We start from the raw sequence: 11371 nt of genomic DNA, 5'->3' as shown, positions 1-11371 counted from the left end.
CATCTACTTATAAAAGCTCAGAAACTCCACCCAGAGCAGCCTTAAAGGGAAAAAACCCCAGAAAACACCAAACAGCACGGCATTAGGAAACTATCAGTCATCAGGAGCAAATTCCTGCTTTATTCTTTATTTTACTGTTAGTCCCACAATTTAATTCTAACGCAGTTTTTAAACATTTGTTCAGATATTTCACATTCAAGAACAAATAATAATGATCTGAAATATGATTAAACTACATAAAAGAAATTAAAATCTTGATTTTTTAAATTAGTTTTCATTTTATCGTGCATTTTTCTTTTACTTACATCCAGGAATGAGATTTTTAATGCAGCAACCAGAGATTTTTTTTAGCTTCTTGTGAGATTTTCAGGACAAAAACATGAAAAAACACCACCATTAGGAAACAGTCTGCCATAAATCTCAAATTACTGCTTCTATTTACTTTGTTCTTCTTACTTTTGGCAGTAAAATTTAATAATATCCCACACATTTACAGGCCTACCTTTAACTCCATTGATAGTGACTTTATATAGAAACAAAAAACACGATAATGTCTTAAAATATAAAGCATTGCTTTGATTAAAGTCTCCAAAAAGACATAAAATCTTGAAATCTTTGCAACAAGCTCCCATATAAAGAATGCTGCTCAATCTATCCATCAGACAGTTTTCATGCTATACTGTATTTTGATTTTACTCACATTTCTAACGGAAAAAACCTGAGAATAACTCGTCAGTTTGTGGGATTTTCAAGTCAAAATCTCCTGTGAACATAAAACACTCCACCATTAGGAAATAATACGTCATAAATCTCAAATTACTACGTTTAATTTCCAGGTTTCTTTTACTTTCAGTCTTAACATTGCACTAATTTTAAAGGACTGTCTTTTAATTCCCTTAAAATACGATGCATTGATTGATTAAACTACACAAAAGGATGTAAAAAATACTGTTCAGTACATCCAACATGCTGAAAAGAGTATTTCCAATGCTGTAGCATCTTTCTAATGCAGTTACCGGAGAACATATTAATGACTTTGTGTATTTTCAGGTTAAAACATGCTACAAAATATGTGTCCTCACTAGTAATGGAATTGAAAATGTGAAGCTCTTAAGCAAAAAAAAAACCCCACAAAACTATACATTTACAGCTATTGTTTGTACTCTATTACTTCAAATGTTGAATTATTGACCCTTTAATAGTGGAAAAAAATGCAAAATTTTGAAACGAGGCCGGCAGTGGGAGTCATGAAAGTTCCTGTAAGCGTGCGTATGTGGATGGATCCGTGTTTTCTACTGAAAGTGCTCCCTTTGGTCAATATTTTTCCAACTTTTGAAGCCTCTAACATCAGTAGAATTTGGTTCTAAGTAGCAGAAATGATGTATTATTTTGCTGACATTTTTATTGTCTCTTTTCTTACTGTAAATGAGGCCTCTCTACCTCAAGTTTAAAAAGGTTGAATTAATATTACTTCATGTCCATAAATCATAAAACCTGTAACGTTTCCACTCTTCCAGGTCTGACATTAGAATCATTGGAGCTCTCTTTAAACGTGTTGTGTAATGATCTTATGGGGAGGTGTGTATTTCATAAGGCAGTAAACAGTTTTATTCTGACCTGTGTGGGAGTCGGACAGCGAGTGGGTGGATTCTGACACGAGTTCTGATAAAGAGTTCAGGACTGGCAGTGGATGTTTTGAGGCCTGCATGTCACAAACTGTCTGTGTTTGTGTTCGCCCACGTCCAGTCGGAGGCAGAAGGACGATCCGGGAGGCCGTTTACCAGAAAGCAGCAGCAGAGCCAGGCTTGTTTTCTAACCGCACTGAGTGTTTCCCTCCGACTGCCGAGTGCTGCGGTAACAACACAAACAAATCCTCAGGAGGCGAAAAGACGCATTAAATAAAGCGCTGAATCAAACCACCTCATGGACGTCTGTTGACACAGTGACCTCCCTTCCTTCTTTCCTTTTTCCCTCCTACTGCTCCACTGTTGCAATACTCCAATAAAACCCATACAGGGTCATATATGGATTAAGGAGTGCCTTATAGCTCTAGATCTGCTGTAAATTACAAACCCACTAAATAAATACACCGCCTGGAACGTGCCTCTGTTGCTGCAATCTCCGGCTGCCCTTCTCCCACCGACGGAAGCTGTTTGCTCAAAAGAACACTCATACTTTTTTCAGCAAATAGGCTGCTTGATCGGCCTCGAGTTGTGCAACAAAGTGATTTGAAACATGTGATTTCAGTGTGACAAAGAGAGGAACAAATGGAAGTCATCTTACAGCTCACATCGGGGTTAGTCCGTGACGTTTCTGAAGGAAGAGCTGCTTTTTTTTACGGCCCATGAACTGAATTTTGAGAATAGTATATATTTTCAGACCTGGGATTGATAGCATCTGACCAAAGAAGCCACTTTAAGGGTTAAATATCTTCAGAAATGTCACTCCTACAAGCATGAAACTTGGTGAGGACACTTAAAACAGTGTTTATGGTACATCCAAATGGTCAAATGGATCCAGCAGAGGCCAGATGTTCAATATTTGGTCCTTGAAAATTGGACAAATGCTAAATTTTCCAACAGAGGTGTCATTTTTGGGCTTGTTTGTGTCATTTTTTGTGTCATTTTTGTCGTTTGTCGATTTTTTGTCACGCTGTAACTTTTTTGTCTATTTTTTGTTTTGTGTCGTTTGTCTCATTTTTTGTTATTTTGTGTCTCGTTTTTGTCCTACGTTGTCTCGTTTTTGGTCTTTTGTCTTTTCTTGTCTGATTTTTGTCGTTTGTCCCATGTCCTTGTGTGTCCTTTTTGTCTCGCTTGTGATTTTTGTCTTGTTATTGTAATTTTGTGTTTTGCTTTATTTGTTGCTTTGTGTATCGTTTGTGTCGTTTTGTGTTTCCTCGTTGTCTCGCTTGTGTTGTTCGTCTACTTTTTTACTGCTTTGTTTCTCGTTCTTGTCGTTTGTCCATTGTTTTGTCCATTTGCAACTTTTTTGTCAAATTCTTTGTCTCTTTTCTGTTTCGTTTCGTGTTGTTTGTCTCATTTTTCGTCGTTTTCTCTCTCGTTTTTGTCATATTGTCTTGTTTTTTGTCTTTTTTAGTCTGACTTTTGTCGTTTTGATCATAAAGTAAAACACTATCGTTCAGTTCCAGACAGCTGTGACTAAATGTTTTGTGTCTTTGTAGAAACTGTGACCGGAAAGTTGTCGTTTCTTTCTGATTTGTGCAGATGTTGGAACCTTTAGTGCATCTAATCTCTTTGAAGGTCTTAATCCAGACATTTTTTTTATTTCTTCACAGACTTAGCTGACTGAAATTTCTCCTTTTTGCCCCTTATCTTTGGCTGGTGGTGGCCCAGGATGCTCAGAGCTGTGGGGGTTGCTGTCAGGGCGGGGAGGTCAACTCATTTCCTGCTCTGAGAGGCCTCCGTCCCTGACAGCTGTCCCTGCAGTCAGAAGCCCACCTTCACATCTGCAGCAGCCCCCACCCCCAGGCTTTTCATGTCAAAGAGATCGCTCTGAAGAAACACTCCTGTTCTGCTGCCGGAACATTAAACACGAGGTCCGGTTGTGTTTTCTTCATGAGAACCGTTTAAATCAAAGAAGTAAAGAATAGAAACATGCAATTTCACTGTGAACACAAGCTGACGATAAACAGCAGCAGCGTCTGTGGAAATATGAAGCTGGAAAAGTTCCAGAACAGAAAACCTTTGAAATCAGAAATCTCATCTGACAGCATCTAGAACTGGGATCGGAAATGAAGTAAGTAGGTGTGAACATATGTTTTCTGCAGTGAATACATCCGTGTAGGTTGATGTGCTGACACGGTGACACGGGGAATTCTCTTATAGGGGAACCAGCTGTGTACAAACATGTAATAGTAATTACTGCACATAGACTTTCACTTTTACGTTCCAGCTAACCGTTGTGCTGTCGTTCCCGTGGATCTGTGCTGCAGGCTGTAATTACTGACGAGGAATCAAATATCAAATCATTCTGAGATGAGTAAAGTGGTCTGCTGGCCAAACAAGAGGCAGCGTCATTCACTGCTGAGAGAAAATTCCTGTGAAATTCTCAGATGGAGTTAGTTGCACCTCTTTGCTCCCACCCACCACTTCCTCCAGCCTGACATGGAATACTCCTGTTTGATGTTCGATGTTTGAATGGGCAGCGTTCATTTAAACCCGTGATGCTACCGTCAGTGATTTGAAACACACACACCCTTCCCTTGATCCTTTTCTTTTTGGTGTAATTTAATGGATCTGTGGTCGGGGTTTGACAAAGTTGGAGGCGTCAGGAAGGAACGGGGCTCCTCAGATGACTGAGTGGGCTTCACACCGCGGCCTTTGACCTCATCCTGCTCACTATCAAAGAGCCAACGAGGAGGAAAGAGGAGGACGGGCTGAAGAGTGATGTTTGGACAGATCAGGAACAAAAGAACACGCTCCCTGTGAAACCTATTCGGATGCTAAACTGCATTTTGTAAACCCAATAGAGTGTCCTAGAGGTGGAAAACACACATTCACACGTATGCAAACAGCTTTATGTGCGTTGGTACGATCCCTGTTTGTAAAAAAAAAACGAAGAAAGCAGCAGAGTTTCTTCCCAGGGTACCAGCTGAGAGAAACAAAACGGAGTCAGGAGGCTCAGCGACGGAGGAAGTGGCACGGATTAAACCGATTTAAAGCCTGTGACATCAGATTTCACGGTGAGAGCTTCAGTGAATGGCGGAGATCAGAGCATGAAAAGAACGATTCTTTACCCAGGATGCAGAGCTGGATGCCCGGGCAGCTTCCCTACCGGCGATTTCAGGCCTCAGTGTGGGCAGCCGGTCCTCAGGGCCCGGCAGGACGACTTCCGCAGTTCTGCAAATGTGATCTCCGGTTTATTAAAAGCTTCAGTCGAAATGAGGAAGGACAAAAGAGGGAGAATGGAGGCATTACAAAATGACGAGAGACACACAAAATGACCGCAGAACACCTAATATTACCACAAACAAGCAGAAAACATCCACAAAAAGGCACCAAATGCACACAAAGCAGACTCAAAATGACCAAACAAGAAACAAAACTAGCACAAAGACACACAAAGCAACGACAAAAAGACACAATGTGATGACAAAAATGCACAAAATGTCATAAAATGACCACAGAAAAACACAAAATGATGAGAGACACGCAAAGTAACTACAAAAAAATGCAAAATCACCACAAAACACCTAAAATTATCACAAAGAGACTGAAAATGACCAAAAGAATGCACAAAATGAGCACAGAAAGACCTAAAATGACCACAAAACGGACTGAAAATGACCAAAAAAGAACCAAAATGAGCAGGGATCTGGAATTAAAACACTTCCTGGAGAGGAGTTTCTGTAACAGGGAACTTAGTAGAAAGGGATTTAATTTGATATTTTCCATATAAAATATGATATATTGCCAAATAAGAAATATCTGTCATGATTATCTCCACTTAATAAAAGAACACAATTCAATCTATTTGTGAATCAGCTCATTTTATTATTGTTTAGCTCATTAGAAGGTGGTTGGTGTTAAATTCAGACGTTATTTAGTTGATATTTTAGTGACATCCAGTCATTTTTTGTTAATAAGTGATTGCTTCCATAATAAATAATTATGGAATTTGTAAAGATGTGATCATAATGAACATAAAAACATTATTTTTTACTTTTAATAAAATATATGCAGATATATTCCATGGACTTCAAAAGCTCCCCAGTGATCTGGACAAATTTTGAGTCATTTTTGACAAATTTTCCGTAATTATGGATCATTTTCAAGTCTTTCTGAACAATTTTTGATTCATTTTGGACAATTTTCTTGTCATTTTCAACAAGTTTTATGCCAGCTTGTATCTTTTCTCATCATTTTGGATCATTTTTATGTCTTTGGGATAATTTTCAAATAATTTAGGACAAATTTCATGTCATTCTGGACTAATTTTCTGCAACTATGGGTCATTTTCAAGTCATTCTGGACAGGTCGATTAATAACTGCGTGACTTTTTGTAACACAGTTGACATTTTAGTGATATGCAGTCATTTTTTTTTCATAAGTGATTGTTTCCATAATAAATAATTATAAAATTTTTAAGGACGTGATCATAATGAACATAAAAACATTATTTTTTTTAACTTTTAATAAAAATGTATGCAGATATATCCTATGGACTTCACAGTCCCTCAGTTATAGATGGACCCTAATCCACAAAATGTTATTTGCTAATCAGACTGTGGACTTACTGGATGTTTTTTATTTGCGCTAGAAGAGACAGGCAGACTTCATCAATATTTACTTGTTTAGTCAATTTTGACAACTTGTTCTCGGGGTCAGAGTCTGATTTAATCACCGTTCGGAGGGCAAAGGATATGAGTCAACTTTTGTACGATCACTGTGTTTGATTATTTGCATTGTGGGTGCACATTGTGACTCCACCATGCAGGGGCGGCGGGGGAGAAACGATCGCGTCCTCGGCCCACAGATTTCCTCAGAAAATCATGGTTTGATCCCTCTTCTCAGCCGTCTCTCTCTCTCTACGAAATAGCTTTGATTCCTGAGGCGTGACGAAACCCTTCTTTTCCTTCTCTCCTCCCACTCCGTCACCCTGCTCCCGTTTTTCCCTCTCTCACCTCCCTTACTCTCGCTCCATCATTTCCTGTTGAGTCACCGGCAGAGCCATGTTTTACAGTTTACTGCTCCCTCCTATCGCCTTCCTCCTCCTCCACTTCCCTGTTCACACACGCCTGTCGTGTAAGGAGGAAAAAAAAACCTCGGTGTGACGCGACAACAGTTGAAACAAAAAGCAGGTTAAAAAACCAGAGCAGATGTAGGAGGTCTGTTCCTGGCAGTGATTCATGCAGGTTAAAAGACTTGGAGGATCAGGGGGCTTATTAGATCAGTTCAACGCCTCACCAGTCACAACATGTACAAAAAATACGGCTTCAAGCAAAATTAAAGGGAAGAGAGGGAAAATAAAACAGATGAGAGGTCGATCACTTCCTTGGAAACTTGAGTGCAGCCTGGTATTTGCAGACGCACTCTGGTGAAGTGGGAGGAAGTGATGCTGTGGTGAGGTAAAGCTGCCAGTGTGAGGGAGGCTGGAGGGCTGGGCTCTGAGAAACGAAAGGGCTCTGTGGTGGACCGGCTGACTCATTCAGAAATACAGCTGCTGACTCAGTTTGCAAACTCGTCTCCTGGAGCACGTCGCCGGTTATGTGGCGTTTTATGTGGATGAATATGACCTGTGCTTTAGGATCAGAATCAGCTTTAAAGGCCGAATACGTACAGAACATACAAGGAATGTGGGTGCTGGAGCCACCCTAGGAATAAGGAAAGAGAACAATGATAAAACAAGAAACTATAGAAAGAAGAACAGGTATTTATAAGCTAGAAAGGAATGTATAAGCACAGAAGAGCAAAAAGCAGAGAATGCTACAACTGTCCACATACAGATTTTTAATTTGAAATCAGATAAAACAGCATTAATTAATTAACATAGAAAAATAAATCCCACTGGACCAAATTGAACGTTGGACCTAAAACTGTCAGGACCAACTGATAGCAGCATGAAAAATAAATAACAAAGAAACACAATACAGACAATATGTGCAACATGCAGAACGTAGTATTTGGGTTGAAAAATGCAGAACAAAAAGTAGTACTTGGGTGGAATAACACTTCTAAAACCATAACTTGCTCTTCAGAAAGTAGTATTTTGGTGTACTAACACTTTTAAAACCTTAACTTGATAGTCAGAGAGTAGTATTTTGCTGGAATAGTACTTTTAAAACCTGAACTTACTCATAAGAAAGTAGTATTTTGGTAAAAATAGTATTTTTAAAACCTTAACTTTCTAGTCAGAAAGTAGTATTTTGGTGTATTAGTACTTCTAAAACTTTAACTCACTAGTCAGAAAATAGTATTTGGATGTAATAATACTTTTAAAACCTTAACTTTCTAGTCAGAATGTAGTATTTTGGTGGAATAGTACTTCTAAAACTCAAACCTGCTAATCAGAAAGTAAAAGAAACCATACAAAGAAGAACAGGGGGAAAAATAGTAGTAATACAAATAAATAGAACACAATATATACAGATATGTACAAGCTAGAAAGAAATATATACACACACAGTAGTGCAAAAATGATAGTTACTAGGTGATGATACAGAGCAAAAAGCTGAGAATCCTGTTCTTAGTGCATAAAGTACTGAACATACCCATCAGTATATGGTATATTTGTACAGGTGTGGAGGAATCAGGATCAGCGAACTCCTCACAGGTTCATAAAATCAGTATTATTAAGGCTTCATTCCGTCAGAAGCTACGTGTTTATTCAGAAACTGCTCCAAGAATCACCCAGCAGGTTACATCAAGTGGAAAATGGAGCTCTGCCTGAAGGAGTGCCTATCCTCCACCGCCGCTCTAATCCCATCCTGGCACCCGGTCAAAGTTTCACAGTGATTCAATCGTTTCGTCATTCCTCCGCTTCTCTCCACACGCCCTTCTTCAAACGTCTCACAGCCGTGACAGTCCAGCCATTATCATCATCATCATCAGCAGCAGCAGCACGGCGTGATCCCTGCAGCAGGACGGACTGCAGGATCCACAGTTAGTCATCCTGATGTGTTGCAAGGTCCAACAACTGTGTGCTGCTGTTGACATTGTTTTGCTGGGAGGGTAGTTAAGGACGCCTCCCTGAATGATGGAATGAGATAAAATTGGAGCGCTATCTTAGCTGATTGTGATGCAATGTGAGTCACGCTGCTCATAGAAGACGTCGTGTACGGCAGTTACCTGTTCAGTGCTTATCAGGGTCATAAATGCTTGTAGAAATAAAGCCAAATTCCAAGAGGAGTGCACTGTTTTTTCCAAAATATGGTTGTAAACCGGAACATCTGAAGCACGAGAGTCAACAGCTGGGTGCTATAAAAAGTGCCAGTCTAAATTAAATTCAAAAACGTTTACACAACAGTTCAGTTTAAGCTTGAATATTGTTGTTAGCTTTACACTGAAGCCCTGAAATAGGCCATTTTTAACCTTTTGATGGGTCAAAAGCTACCCATATTCAATGGAAAGTCTTAAAGAGGTCCCTTGGAAACCGGAAGGCACTCCTGTACTAGCAATAATAGCAGAATCTAAGAAGAATCGTCCTTGAATCTGAACATTTCTAGAAAAATTTTAATCACACACTGAACAAAGATACTGATCTTTTGGCCACAATGGTCAATATTCCAGTGGAAACATGCAAAAAGTTTCTTAGAACCATGTTTCTGCCAAGATTGATTACTAAGAAGATGGCATTTTCAGTAAAAATGCATAAAAAAACAACATAAGACAGTTAAAATTCATCATATTCCATTGAATATGGGTATTTTTTTTTACCCATGTTGTGCATTAAAGGGTAAATACAAAACCATTTTAACACTAAGGTAATTTATTTTGCCTTGATTTCTAAAATACATTAAATAAACTACAATTTGTCATACATTGCTGCTTTTTAATAACGTTCCAAACCCGTAAAAATGTCACGTTTTCTTATAATTCATCCCACATGTGTGCATTTTAAATGTGAAAGAGTCACTAGATCCCAACTTTGGATCATAAATTTCAAGCATGATCAAACTACTAGCAAATATTTCAGCATTTTTTGTTACAGTAGTTAATTAATTCAACAATAATCAGCTGCTAAGCTGAAGCTGCTTGCTTTTTCTGGTAAAAGGAACTAGTGACACCTTGTGTTTAAAAGATGGAAGGTTAAAGATGACAAGAACTGAAGGCTTTCCTTTTGGCAGCTATTAATTATTCTGAGAATTCTGAGAGTAAACAGTGTGGAATTATGAGTCAGAATCACTGTATTTAGAGAAAGTACCCTACATTTTTAGCCGGCTACCGTCTCAGTGTCTCTGCATCGATTGATCTCTCTGTGCTTTTTAAACTCATGACCTCTGGTGTAGATGTTTGAATTCATTAAGGATGTTGGTGGGTTCAGTAGAGGGTCAATAAGAACGTCACTGCAGGATCAGTCACTGAATATCCCATGGAGAACTGTTCAATGGAATGAATATGGCAGGATGTTCAAAAACAGAACAATGGTAGATGAAAGAGATTGGTGAGGAAGACCACCAAGACACCTATGACTCCTCTGAAGGAGCTCCAAGCTTCAGCAACTGAGATGGGAGAAACTGTGCGTGCAACTGTTGCCTTTTCTTCATCACTCAGATCTTCATGGCAAAGAGAAAACCTGCTCTGCTCTAAAAAACTCTTGTGACGTCTCGACTGGTTTACCGGAAGACACATGGAGGACTCTGAAGTCAGCTGGAAGAACGTTCTTTGGTAACGAGACCAAACCTGAGCTTTGTTGCTCTCAGGTTAGACACCAAATACTACACATCGTAACAAACCCACCAACAGTGAAGCATGGTGGTGGCAGCATCATGATGTAAAGCATGGTGGTGGCAGCATCATGACGAAGCAGGTGGTGGCAGCATCATGACGAAGCACGGTGGTGGCAGCATCATGACGAAGCACGGTGGAGGCAGCATCATGACGAAGCACGGTGGAGGCAGCATCATGACGAAGCACGGTGGAGGCAGCATCATGACGAAGCACGGTGGAGGCAGCATCATGACGAAGCACGGTGGAGGCAGCATCATGACGAAGCACGGTGGTGGCAGCATCATGATGAAGCACGGTGGAGGCAGCATCATGATGTGAAGCACGGTGGTGGCAGCATCATGATGAAGCACGGTGGAGGCAGCATCATGATGTGAAGCACGGTGGTGGCAGCATCATGATGTGAAGCACGGTGGTGGCAGCATCATGATGTGAAGCACGGTGGAGGCAGCATCATGACGTGAAGCACGGTGGAGGCAGCATCATGACGAAGCACGGTGGTGGCAGCATCATGATGAAGCACGGTGGAGGCAGCATCATGATGTGAAGCACGGTGGTGGCAGCATCATGATGTGAAGCACGGTGGTGGCAGCATCATGATGTGAAGCACGGTGGAGGCAGCATCATGACGTGAAGCACGGTGGAGGCAGCATCATGACGTGAAGCACGGTGGAGGCAGCATCATGACGAAGCACGGTGGAGGCAGCATCATGACGAAGCACGGTGGAGGCAGCATCATGACGAAGCACGGTGGTGGCAGCATCATGACGAAGCACGGTGGAGGCAGCATCATGATGAAGCATGGTGGTCACAGCCTCATGATGAAGCATGGTGGTGGCAGCATCATGACGTGGGGATGCTTCTTTGAAAGGCTTGAAGAGGTGGACGATAAAAGTTGTGGTTGAGGTTGAAAAGGACGTTTTACTCATGATTTCTGTGCAACCGGACAGAGCCTGAGAAGAAGA

Source organism: Acanthochromis polyacanthus, chromosome 6 (genome assembly GCF_021347895.1).
Source record: "Acanthochromis polyacanthus isolate Apoly-LR-REF ecotype Palm Island chromosome 6, KAUST_Apoly_ChrSc, whole genome shotgun sequence".
Taxonomy (NCBI): Eukaryota; Metazoa; Chordata; class Actinopteri; family Pomacentridae; genus Acanthochromis; species Acanthochromis polyacanthus.
This window is presented reverse-complemented; position numbering follows the sequence as displayed.